Consider the following 11,987-nt stretch of genomic DNA (forward strand, 5'->3'; position numbering starts at 1 on the left):
CTTCTTGCTTGCCAATGCAAGGGGTCCTAAAGTAGATATGTATGGAACGAGGTATCTGAGAATGACATCATACTCCCAATGGAGGGAGTTGAACGTGTGGTCAAGGCTTCAGAGCTCTTTAAGGATTGCTCTGGTACATATAATGCATAAACTTTTCCTTTTACCAAATGAACTCTTTTGCTCTAAATTTATTGATAATTGTGTCTATGTCATCAAAAAAGAATCTAGATTCCATAAACAATGTGAGTGCAGAAAGTACAACACAAGGATAGAACAATGTTTATAACAAAATTTGAGAGTGGGACACCAAAAAGAAAGAATGATTGTAAAGTAGAAAATCCAACGCACAATGAGTTACAATTTGCCAATATCAAAGTTGCTCATAAAGTGTGTGCATTATGCACTGGAGTTATGAATAGAAATGAAGACATGGGTAACATGAAAACAAGATCTAAGCCTACTCGGTATCACATCACAGCAAAAAACAAATCACCCAACTTAGTAATAAGTACCAACAGAAAGAAAACGGATTTTAAGCCCAAGTTCATTGATTCCACAGTTCTTGGTGACTCTAAAGAAAAAACAAAGAAGAAGAAAAGGAACAATTGTCAAAAGAAAGTGAAGTTGCATAGAATTCCACAGAGTCTCATTGATGATGAACATTCCCTTGCTCAACAAAAGCACAAGATGACGTGAATCAGAGAAAACAAAGAAAAAAGATAGTGAGAGCAAAGGAGCCAAATATCAGTGAATCCTTGAGCATGTTTAGTTTGTTGCACTTCATCTCTTGTGGGCCTCTAGTAGTGGAAAGTGATAATATTCTAAGCATTACATCTCGGAAAGATGGTCAATTTGCAGAGGCCAAGAAATAGTCTTTATTTACTAATTCAAAGAACAAAAGTCAATGTTATAATAAGGTTGTTGATTGAACTCTTGGAGAGGAATTGGATTGTATTCTTGAGGATCTACACATCATGAATACACAAAGAGTAGAAAAGGAGTATTTCAGTGGCAATATTGTCGAAATAAAAGCTCATGCGGAAGCGATGGATCCTATTCTCACTAGGTTAGCTTCCTTCGATGCACAAAGGTGTGTTGTATGTCATAAGAAGGTTTTAAAAGTGAAGTTAGCAATCTTGTGAATAGTTCCACATTATGTTAGAAGTTGGATTAGATTAAAAAGGAACCCAATTGGAATCATTTGAAGGTTTGCTTACATTGGTGAGTGTTTTCTTTGCAAAGAGTCAAATGTAGACGTGGATGTTGTTATTGAGAAGGGCAATTGTGGTAGGGGTAATATGAACAATTGAGTTGGAAGATTGAAGCATTGAAGAAAGATGTCCATGAAAGCTGAAAGCCCACTAAAAATTGTAACTATGCAGCTGAGTTCGAAGAGTCGCTATTAGTCAGTAAACTAGTATTGAAAATATCAAAAAACATTCAAAACAACTCGGAACAAGAAATATTTATCCAATTAGAAGATAAAACTTGACAATACTCTTGTTTGCAACTATGGTCCCAGAACATCCCAAACAAAAAAATAGCCCTTGAACTGCATTTTGGCTCTTTAATACATTTAACTATGCAACTTAAATCGTAATTGATGTAGTTAATTGCTAGCATGAAACAATGACCCATGAACTCAATGTCAAGAGGTGTCATGATTTTACAGTTCTTTTACCCCCAAATTAAACTGCAATTGCTGAGGAGATAAGAATAAAATAACAAAGTAAGGATTCTTTTGCAACTTTTACTGATGATTTCACAATATCACAGCTGTGAATCTATTGTACAATAGCAGGGTGGAAACACAAATGTTGTAGACATTGACTCTCTCTATTAACCAATGGATGACTTGGTTTTGTATCATGATCCTATATTCCTCTTCTGCTGTAGCTTAATCTCAAGCTATTAGTACACAAGTATAAAAGATTACGTTCAAGTTCCCTTATGGTCCAAAAGATCTAGCTATTGTGTACAATTTCCATTTAGGCTTTGAGACAGAGGAAAACTATAATTGCCCGAACCAATTTTCAATTTGCATGAATTTGTCATAAAGTAATTGGAATTATTATTGTTGAAGTATCGTATGATACTTGAAACCAATCATAATAGATCATATGCAAACTTGACATGCTTCGCAAACTAGGACAATAATTATGTCTGACAAAGACATTGTACAAATTTGTATCACTTGCTCTAAAGGTTGGTTGACATAGTCTATTGTGTACTATTTGGTATTTTTTACATATTGCAAATGGCAACATAAACTTATGGATATGGAAATCTTGTGGAGTGGAAATGAAAATCTCAGAGAGAAATAAACATGAATACAACTTTCATTCCATGGAATCAAAAAACTACATGAAATTGGTTATTTGATCACTAGTTTCCATTGTACAAATTATAGAACAATGTATCTTTGTACCACAATGCAGCATACTCTTATACATCACATGTACATACCTTTTGCAATTATCATAATATAACAATCAATTTATCCATAAAGGATGCGTCATCTTCCAATATCTACTACAAGATGAATGCCAAATGGGATGTCACTATTTGAAAATACAAACAAATAATGGTACGAGTAGTGGTGCTTTATCGTTTTAGTAGATATGGCTCCTGTATCATTACTATACCATTCCCCTAAAAGCTGTATATTCTCATGTCTTATAATCCATTCAAGTGAAAGATTTGGGTATGATGTGAGAAGATTTATTATGCACGCAAGTGTGTCGCTTTCAATAGGGGCTTTAAATGGTGATAGCTCATAGAACAATGTTTTGCATGCTGGAGTAAAAACAACTGTTAATTCTTCTATGGTATGATTTCCATGAGGAAAATGGATTAGAATATCTTGACAGTGAACTATGACATGAGCTTCCCTATATACTTGCACAAGATATTTCAAGTAAGTCAATTCTGCATTTGTCATGAATGGAGATAGAACACGAATTTGATTGGTCTCCGGTATTGTTTGAATGTTTGTCCATCCATTGTATTGAAACATTGTATCATGATTTTCATAAAAATATTTCTCCAATATATTCCTTTGACATTCACTTGGAAGTTGTTGGATTCTTTCAAGGAGTCCAGATTGTGGATTTTCATGATTTGTTGGGCAATTTATTGTGCCAAATACATTCAAAGAATTCATGGGCATGCAATTGAAGTAGACAAAACCTGTCAAAAATGGCCAAGAATTCTTAGATTTTGGTAGATGTGAATGAATTCTAAGGTATACCTTAACTTCATTATAGAGTTCTTAGCTGTGTTTTCTGGGTAGATTGTGTTACAATTTTTGCATCAATGGTTCGGATCACACTCTGTGATCCATCATCAGGATGAGAGAGCTGATCCTGATGATGGATCACAGAGTGTGATCCGAAACGTTGATGCAAAATTGTAACACAATCTACCCAAAAAACACAGCTAAGAATTCTAATGGATTGTGGAAAACTACTATCTACATTCATTATAGAGTACAAAGTACTAATCAATTTAATTTTTCAAATAATTATGTATCTATTTATCTTAAATTTTGACACCTCTAAGCAGGTATGATTTATGCTTCTTTTTTCCAATTAGTTTTCATTTGATTTATTAATCAACATAAGGTATTTAATATCCTAAATACATATTAAAACTAAGTAAAATAGACATTGTTTTTTATGGATATGGACGTGCATATGATTTATATATATAATTTTATTCACACATGATGGAAAATATTTTGCAACTATGTTTCATGATGTCTAAAGAATGCAAATTTGACATAGGGATTCTTTTCTTTATCTGAGAATCAAAATAAATTTTGCTCAATCAATAATTTAGAATAGAACACCAAGTTGTGGTGCCAAAAGGGGGTATAAGTGTACACCTTTTTCCTGAAATCAGCAAATTCTGGACTTCAACAATAATTTGAAGATAGTTACGCTCAAAATTTTAAGATATGACAAAAACAAAAGTCGTAGTCCTTTGAATCTAGTTTCTAAACTACTATTTTTTTTTCAAAATGGTTTAGTTTTAGGTCCTCAAAAAAGGGGGCCACAGAAAGTGATACTGTTTATTCCAAAAAAACATAACATAGTACAGAGTGTGGCCCCCCTAAAATTTTAACTTTTTTTTTGAAATTCTTTAATCACTCCAGTCAAAAGTTACCTAACAATATGTAGTTTATCCTAGATTTTTCGAGTAATTTTATAATGTGTATTTTTTTTTAATGATTTTTTTAATTAAACCCATCCCAAAAATGTGAAATATCTGTGTGCTCCCCCTAGAAATGATTGAAAACTAATCTAAAATCAAAACTTCTTTTTTTCAAAGTGTGTAGAATGGAGTCTAGTTTCTAAAAAACTAAGTTGTTACAAAATTCGATGAATGAGCTAAAATCTACAGCCCAATTAGTACATGGTGGTTTTTGACAAAAAATGAACATACATTCAAAAGAAATTATAGATGAAAGACTTAAAATAGTTCAAATTAAAAATAAATTATATGGTTAGATAGCTAACACAAAGACCTATAATGTTATGTAACTTGATCTTATCGATACCCAACCACGAGGAATCTTGAAGGGGAGCACACAAGAAAAATTAATCATTTTTTGTATGTTTTTTGGAAAACACGTCTCAGACCTATTTATAAACTCCAAACCTTTGGGTTGGATCTCTAAGGCAAAACCAATCATTAGGCTTGGTTTTAATGCAAAGCATTGAATAGCGCATGCGCTATTAAAACACTATTGAATTTGAGGTAGTGCGCACACGCTATAGTGCGCATGCACTATTGAGACCTAAATTGCAAACCAAAACCAAGAGAGAGCTAGGGGGGGTGGGGCGAGGGAATGGCTATTTGTGTGTGTGAGAGAGATAGAGAGAAAGTAGGGGATGGGAGAGGGGAGAGAGGAAGTGAGAAAGAGTAGGGGTGGCAGAGAGAGTATAGGATGGGAGATAGATGAAATGTGAGAGAGTAGGGGTGGCAAAGAGAGTAAAAGATGCAAGAGAGAGGAAGTGTGAGAGAGAGAGTAGAGGTGGCAAAGAGAGAGTACGGGATGGGGGAGAGAGATTGAAAGTAGGGGATGGGAGAGAGAGGAAGTGTGAGAGAGAGTACAAGTTGGGAGAGAGAGATTGAGAGTAGGGGATGGGGGAGAGAGAGAGTAGGTGGTGGGAGACGGAGTGGGAGAGGAAGAGCAAGAGAGAGGAGGATGGGAGTGCATGTGTGTGAAAGAGAGAGAGTAGGGAATGGGAGAGGGGGAAGATAGAGTAGCTTGAGAGAGAGTAGGGGATGGAAGAGAGAGTAGGGGATGGAAGAGAGAGTAGGTGATGGGAGAGGGAGTGGGAGAGGGAGAGAGAGAGGGGGGATGGAAATGTGTGTAAGAGAGAAAGAGAGAGAGTGTGAAAATGTGAGAGAGGGTAGGGGGTAGCAGAGAGAGAGTAGAGAGGGAGAGAGTGAGAGTGTGTGTGAGAGAGAGAGAGAGAGTGAGAGAGAGTGAGAGTAGGCAGTGGGAGAGGGAGAGCGAGTGAGAGAAAAAGTAGAGGATGGGAGAGGAGAGAGGGGGGATGGGTGTATGTGAAAGAGAGAGAGTAGGGGATGGGATAGAAAGAGAGTAGGCAATGGCAAAGGGAGTGGGAGAGGGAGAGAGAGGGTGGATGGAAGAGAAAGAGATTAGGCAATGGAAGAAGGAGTGGGAGAGGGAGAGAGAGGGGGGATGGAAGTGTGTGTAAGAGAGAAAGTAGGGGATGGGAGAGAGTGAGAGAGAGAGTAGGGGTGGCAAAGAGAGAGAGTGAGAGTAGGGGATGGGAGAGAGAGGGAGAGAGTGAGAGAGAGAGAGATAGTAGGTGATGGGAGAGGGAGTGGGAGGGAGAGAGAGAGGGGGAATGGAAGTGTGTAAGAGAGATAGAGTTGGGGATGGGAGAGAGTAGGCAATGGGAGAGGGAGTGAGAGAGAGAGAGGGGGGGGAATGGGAATGTGTATAAGAGAGATAGAGTAGGGGATGGGAGAGAGTGTGAGAGTTTGAGAGAGAGTAGGGGGTGGTAGAGAGAGCTTGTACAAGATGGGGTTGAGAGAGAGAGAGAGAGAGAGAGAGAGAGAGAGAGAGAGAGAGAGAGAGAGAGAGAGAGAGAGTAGGGGATGGGAGAGAGTGTGAGAGAGAGTAGGGGATGGAAGAGAGAGAGTGAGAGTAGGGGATGGGAGAGAGAAAGTAAAGAGGGAAAGAGAGTACTTGAGAGAGAGAGAGAGATAGTAGGTGGTGCAAGAGGGAGTGGGAGAGGGAGAGAGAGGGGGGATGGGAGTGTGTGTGACAAATCTAGAGAGTAGGGGATGGGAGAGGAGAGAGAGAGGGGGGGATGGGAGTGTGTGTCTATGAAAGAGAGAGAGTAGGGGATGGGAGAGGGGAGAGAGAGAGTAGGGGATGGAGGAGAGAAAGTAGGCAGTGGGAGAGGGAGTGGGAGAGGGAGAGAGAGAGAGGGGGAATGTAAATGTGTGTAAGAGAGACAGAGTAGGGGATGGGAGAGAGTGTGAGAGTGTGAGAGAGAGTAGTTGGTGGTAGAGAGAGCTCGTACAGGATGGGAGAAAGAGAGTGAGATTAGGGGATGGGAGTGTGAGAGAGAGTAGGGGATGGGAGAGAGAGAGAGTAAGAGTAAGGGATGGGATGGGAGAGAGAGAGAGAGAGTAGAGAGGGAGAGAGAGAACTTGAGAGAGAGAGATCTAGTAGGCGGTAGGAGAGGGAGAGGGAGAGAGATGGGGGGGATGGGAGTGTGCATGACAGATGTAGAGAGTAGGGGATGGGAGAGAAGAGAGGGGGGGGATAAGAGTGTGTGTGTCTATGAAAGAGAGAGAGTAGGGGATGGGAGAGAATGTGAGAGTGTGAGAGAGAGTAGGGGGTGGCAGAGAGAGAGTACGGGATGGGAGAGACAGAGTGAAAGGATGGGAGAGATAGAGTGAAAGGATGGGAGAGAGTGAGAGAGAGAGTAGGGGGCGGCAGAGAGAGAGAGTACGGGATGGGAGAGACAGAGTGAAAGGATGGGAGAGAGTGTGAGAGAGAGTAGGGGATGGGAGAGAGTGAGAGAGAGAGTAAGAGTAGGGGATGGGAGAGAGATAGTAGAGAGGGAGAGAGAGAACTTGAGAGAGAGAGATAGTAGGTGACCTGGGAGAGGGAGTGGGAGAGGAGGAGAGAGAGGGATGGGAGTGCGTGTGACAAATCTAGAGATTAGCGGATGGGAGAGAAGAGAGAGGGGGGATGGGAGTGTGTGTGTGTGTGTCTGTGAAAGAGAGAGAGTAGGGGATAGGAGAGAGTGTGAGATGTGAGAGAGAGTAGGAGGTGGCAAAGAGAGAGTATGAGATGGGAGAGACAGAGTGAAAGGATGGGAAAGAGTGTGAGAGAGAGTAGGAGGTGGCAGAGAGAGAGAGAGAGTACGAGATGAGAGAGACAGAGTGAAAGGATGAGAGAGAGTGTTAGAGAGAGTAGGGGATGGGAGAGAGTGTGAGAGAGAGTTGGGGATTGGAGAGAGAGAGAGAGACTAAGAGTAGGGGATCAGAGAGAGAGAGTAGAGAGGGAGAGAGAGAACTTGAGAGAGAGAGAGATAGTAGGTGGTGGGAGAGGGAGTGGGAGAGGAGGAGAGAGAGGGATGGGAGTGTGTGTGAGCGATCTAGAGAGTAAGGGATGGGAGAGGGGAGAGAGAGAAGGGGATGGGAGTGTGTATCTGCAAAAGAGAGTTTAGGGGATGGGAGAGGGGAGAGAGAGAGTAACAGATAGGAGTGTGTGTAAGAGAGAGTATGGGATGAGAGAGAGTGTGAGAGAGAGTAGGAGGTGGCAGAGAGAGAGAATGGGATGGGGGAGAGAGAGAGAGTGAGAGTAGGGGATGGGAGAGAGTGTGAGAGAGAGTAGGGGATGGGAGAGAGTGTGAGAGAGTAGGGAGAGGGAGATAGAGAGAGGGGGATAGGAGTGCATGTGACAAATCTAGAGAGTATGGGATGGGAGAGAAGAGAGAAGGGGGATGGGAGTGTGTGTGTGTGTGTGTGTGTGTGTCTATGAAAGAGAGAGAGTAGGGGATGGGAGAGAGTGTGAGAGTGTGAGAGAGAGTAGGGGGTGGCAAAGAGAGAGTACGAGATGGGAGAGATAGAGTGAAAGGATGGGAAAGAGTGTGAGAGAGAGTAGGAGGTGGCAGAGAGAGAGAGAGAGAGAGAGAGTACGAGATGAGAGAGACAGAGTGAAAGGATGAGAGAGAGTGTGAGAGAGAGTTGGGGATGGGAGAGAGTGTGAGAGAGAGTTGGGGATTGGAGAGAGAGAGAGTAAGAGTAGGGGATGGGAGAGAGAGAGTAGAGAGGGAGAGAGAGAGCGAGATAGTAGGTGGTGGGAGAGGGGATAGAGAGAGAGAGAGAGAGCAGCCCAAGAGAGAGAGAGAGAGAGTAGTAGATGGGAGAGAGGGGCAGATGGGAGTGTGTGTAAGAGAGAGTAGGGGATGGGAGAGAGTGTGAGAGAGAGAGTAGGGGATGGGAGAGAGAGAGAGTAGAGAGTAGGGGATGGGAGAGGAGAGAGAGAGGGGGATGGGAGTGTGTATCTGTAAAAGAGAGAGTTTAGGGGATGGGAGAGAGAGTAGCAGATGTGAGAGTGTGAGAGAGAGTAGGGAGATGGGGGAGAGAGAGAGAGAGAGAGTAAGAAGTGGGAGAGGGAGGATGGGAGTGTGTGTGAGAGATCTAAAGAGTAGGGGAAGGGAGAGGAGAGAGGGTGAGAGAGATAGAGAGAGTAGGCGGTGGGAGAGGGAGAGCGAGAGAGAGTAAAGGATGGGAGAGGGGAGAGAGAGAGAGTGTAGGGGATGGGAGAGGGGAGAGAGAGTAGGAAGAGAGAGAGAGTAGGGAGAGAGAGAGAGAGTAGGGAGGGTGGAGAGTGATGTGTTCTCACATAGTGCGTACGTGCTATAGCGTGTACGCACTATGTGAAATCACCTAAAAACGGTCAAAAAGCAACTTTGGGGCCCGTTTAATTCATTCTCTACTTTTGTTTTTTTTTGCACTCTGTTATCCCGACAGAAATTGTGGGTTTCAACACAACAAACACTCTTTCAAGGTGGCAAACACTATTTCAAGCTAACAAACACTATTTCAAGGTGGCAAACACTTTTGGAAGCTAGCAAACACCAAATTCAATCATTGGATACACGATTTGAAGACTTTTTGAATATTCCTTGTATAGAAAAGGTTAGTGCAATCTATTTTAAATATTGTTTGTTGATATATAGATACAAATTTGATTATAATTTGACATGTTGTTTAATATATAGTGAATTCATTGAAATTTGTATGTTTCAATGAAATGTTATTTCGAAATGGTTAGAAATTTGACAAGTCGTTTTATATATATATTGTGTATTCATTCAAATAATTATAATTTTTATATGTATTTGAATAATTTTTAATTTACACATTTTAAGTAATTCAAATGTTTGAATAATTTGACATGTAGAAATCATCATCATGCCAAGGAAGAAACCAAAAAATCAAACAAATGAAGATAGGGAGAGAGATTTGACAATTAAAAGAGATAAAATGAAATTACTACGTGAGAAAAGAAAATTGCAAAACAATAATGAAGAATTCACTTTCGAAGAGGATCAAGAACCACCGGTACCAAGAAACAAAGAGAAAGAATTGGAAAGACAAAGAGAATGAATGAGACTGTTACACTCAAGAAGACAATTGAATTGTGAAGCTACACCATCTTCTAATGTTGGAGTCATATCGTCTGCTACACCATCTTTCAATGTTGAAGTCATATCGTCCTCTCATGTTGAAGAGACACCGATTTGTAGATCCGAAGATATACACACTCCATCATGTCATGTTGAAGGCACAACATCAACACATCAAGTAGGTGATATTCCATCTTTTGCATCTTATTGCCAAGGCACATCATCTTCGGTTCAAGGTACGCAATACACTCAACCTTATGTTGATGTTCAAAATGTTGAGAGAATTGAAGAGATTATAACACCTTCTAGAATTCATTTTAGAAGACCAAAATATTTGATTGATATTGATAGTAACATTTTGAAATCAATGCCTGACAAGATTGGCAAGCGTACTTGTCAAAGAAAAGTTAATCGTATGTGGAGATTATTTTTCGATGAATTAAATATTACAAGTCAATGCCAATTATTTCTTGAAATGATGAGGAATTTAAAATTTAGGCCTATCATGAAGATTCTTGGGCTAAGAACGATGGATGATTCAAATGAAAAAAATATTGTAAAGAATCTAATGAATGCTTATGACAAAGTGGGTTCTAAATCACGCACCAAAGATTGTAATATCGCAAGACGAGTACTTACATCGACAATAGTAAGTAGCCAAATGAAGAAAGCTCGACTCATGAGAAAGACAAGCAAAACATTAAAAATTGGTAGAGGTACTCTAAGAAGAGCCATGCTAAGGCGTGAGAGATTGGAAGATCCAACAAAAAATGAGTTATAGACATTTAGCAGTAGACTACCGCGAAAGGATAAAGAAATTAGTGAAGCCTTGAAATCATTGATCGAAGATTTTTGAAAAAATAACACACGTGTTTCCCCTAATCAAAGAGATTTTGTAAGAAGGAGGATTGGTAGCCAAAATCGCGAGCCACATGCGAAACATTTTTTGGACACAACTCAGACACAATTTTTTGCAAAATTTATTGGTATGTATCCTCAAATTCGAATAAGTCAATTTTTTTTTGAGACGGGTAAACCTTTTTATGTGAAGATAAATCACACATGCACAACTTGTTTTTGTAGGATACATATTGAATTTTCTAACCATTTTGATGTTTTTAGGCATATATGCGTAATTTTTCATTCTCAGTTTGTTTTGCAGGATTGTGACATAAATGAGCTACCAAGATCTTCAAGGGAATTCATATCCAACATTTTATGTGAAATAAGGGATGGCCAAAAATTTTACAAGACATCATGCTTGGATGGTACGTGCTTATTTTGTGGTTCTTTGCAACTTTTATCAACTTGTCAACATATGGACAGTACACATGCAATTGAAAATGAAATAGTAGATTACGAAAAATTTAAGACAGTGAAATATGCTCTAAAAGATGGGAAACATGGTAAAAGATTTGATTTAGTCATTGAAAAGATTCCAGTGTATGAGTTCATGAAAATTTTTTGTGAAAACATTATTTACGAGTATGCAAGGCATACCCATAGAGCTCGATGGTTGGATTTGCAATTCAAGTTGTGCAAGGATACGTTTCCACTAGATACCATTGTTTCGATTGTAGATTTCGTAGAGAACTACACACTACAACCACAAAATGAGGTGCAAGAAAAGTATTATACTTCTCAACAGGTTTCCATATTTGTTCACATAACATTCATGCATTCACCTACAAGTACAGAGGATGACAGGAAGATTTTGAGGGAGTACCATTTTTACATCAGCGATGATCGATCACATTCTACGAAGTTCGTACATGGTTGTTTTCAACTATTTTATGGAGATTTGGCTAACAGGGGCATCACATATCGTCAGCACATTATTTGGTCAGACAATTGTGCATCTCAATTCAAGAATGCACGGATGTTCTATTGGTTGAGCAGGATGCACAAGTTGTGTAGAATTCAATACATGTGGAATTTCACAGAGGCTGGTCATGGAAAGGGAGAGCATGATGGTGTAGGCGCATGCATCAAAAGAGCCTTAGCTCGTGAAGAACTAAAGTATAAAGATGGAGCAATATTGACAGATGCAAAATTCATCGTCCAGTGGTGTAACGCTACAATGGGTCCAGGTAAGGAAGGTGAGTCTATGGTTCATAGATTTTTTTAGTTGATAGATAATACTGACATTGCACCATATTAGGATTGTTGCACACTAACAGGATCTAGTAAGTTGCACTCTTTTAGAAGCTCTGATGCAGGTTCATGGAGTATCCACACACGAAAAATGGTATGTTATTGTCCATCATGTGCAGAGGAAAATTGGGATGACTA

The 11,987-nt window shown here is 39.9% G+C and overlaps 1 pseudogene; it reads left to right on the forward strand.

The window, feature by feature from the left end:
- The first annotated feature begins 276 nt into the window (after positions 1 to 276).
- Positions 277 to 1,331, forward strand: LOC149541235 (uncharacterized; annotated as a pseudogene).
- Positions 1,332 to 11,987: the final 10,656 nt, after the last annotated feature.

This window comes from Cupressus sempervirens, chromosome 9, assembly GCF_028749045.1.
Source record: "Cupressus sempervirens isolate cs-2001-9-10 chromosome 9, ASM2874904v1, whole genome shotgun sequence".
Taxonomy (NCBI): Eukaryota; Viridiplantae; Streptophyta; class Pinopsida; order Cupressales; family Cupressaceae; genus Cupressus; species Cupressus sempervirens.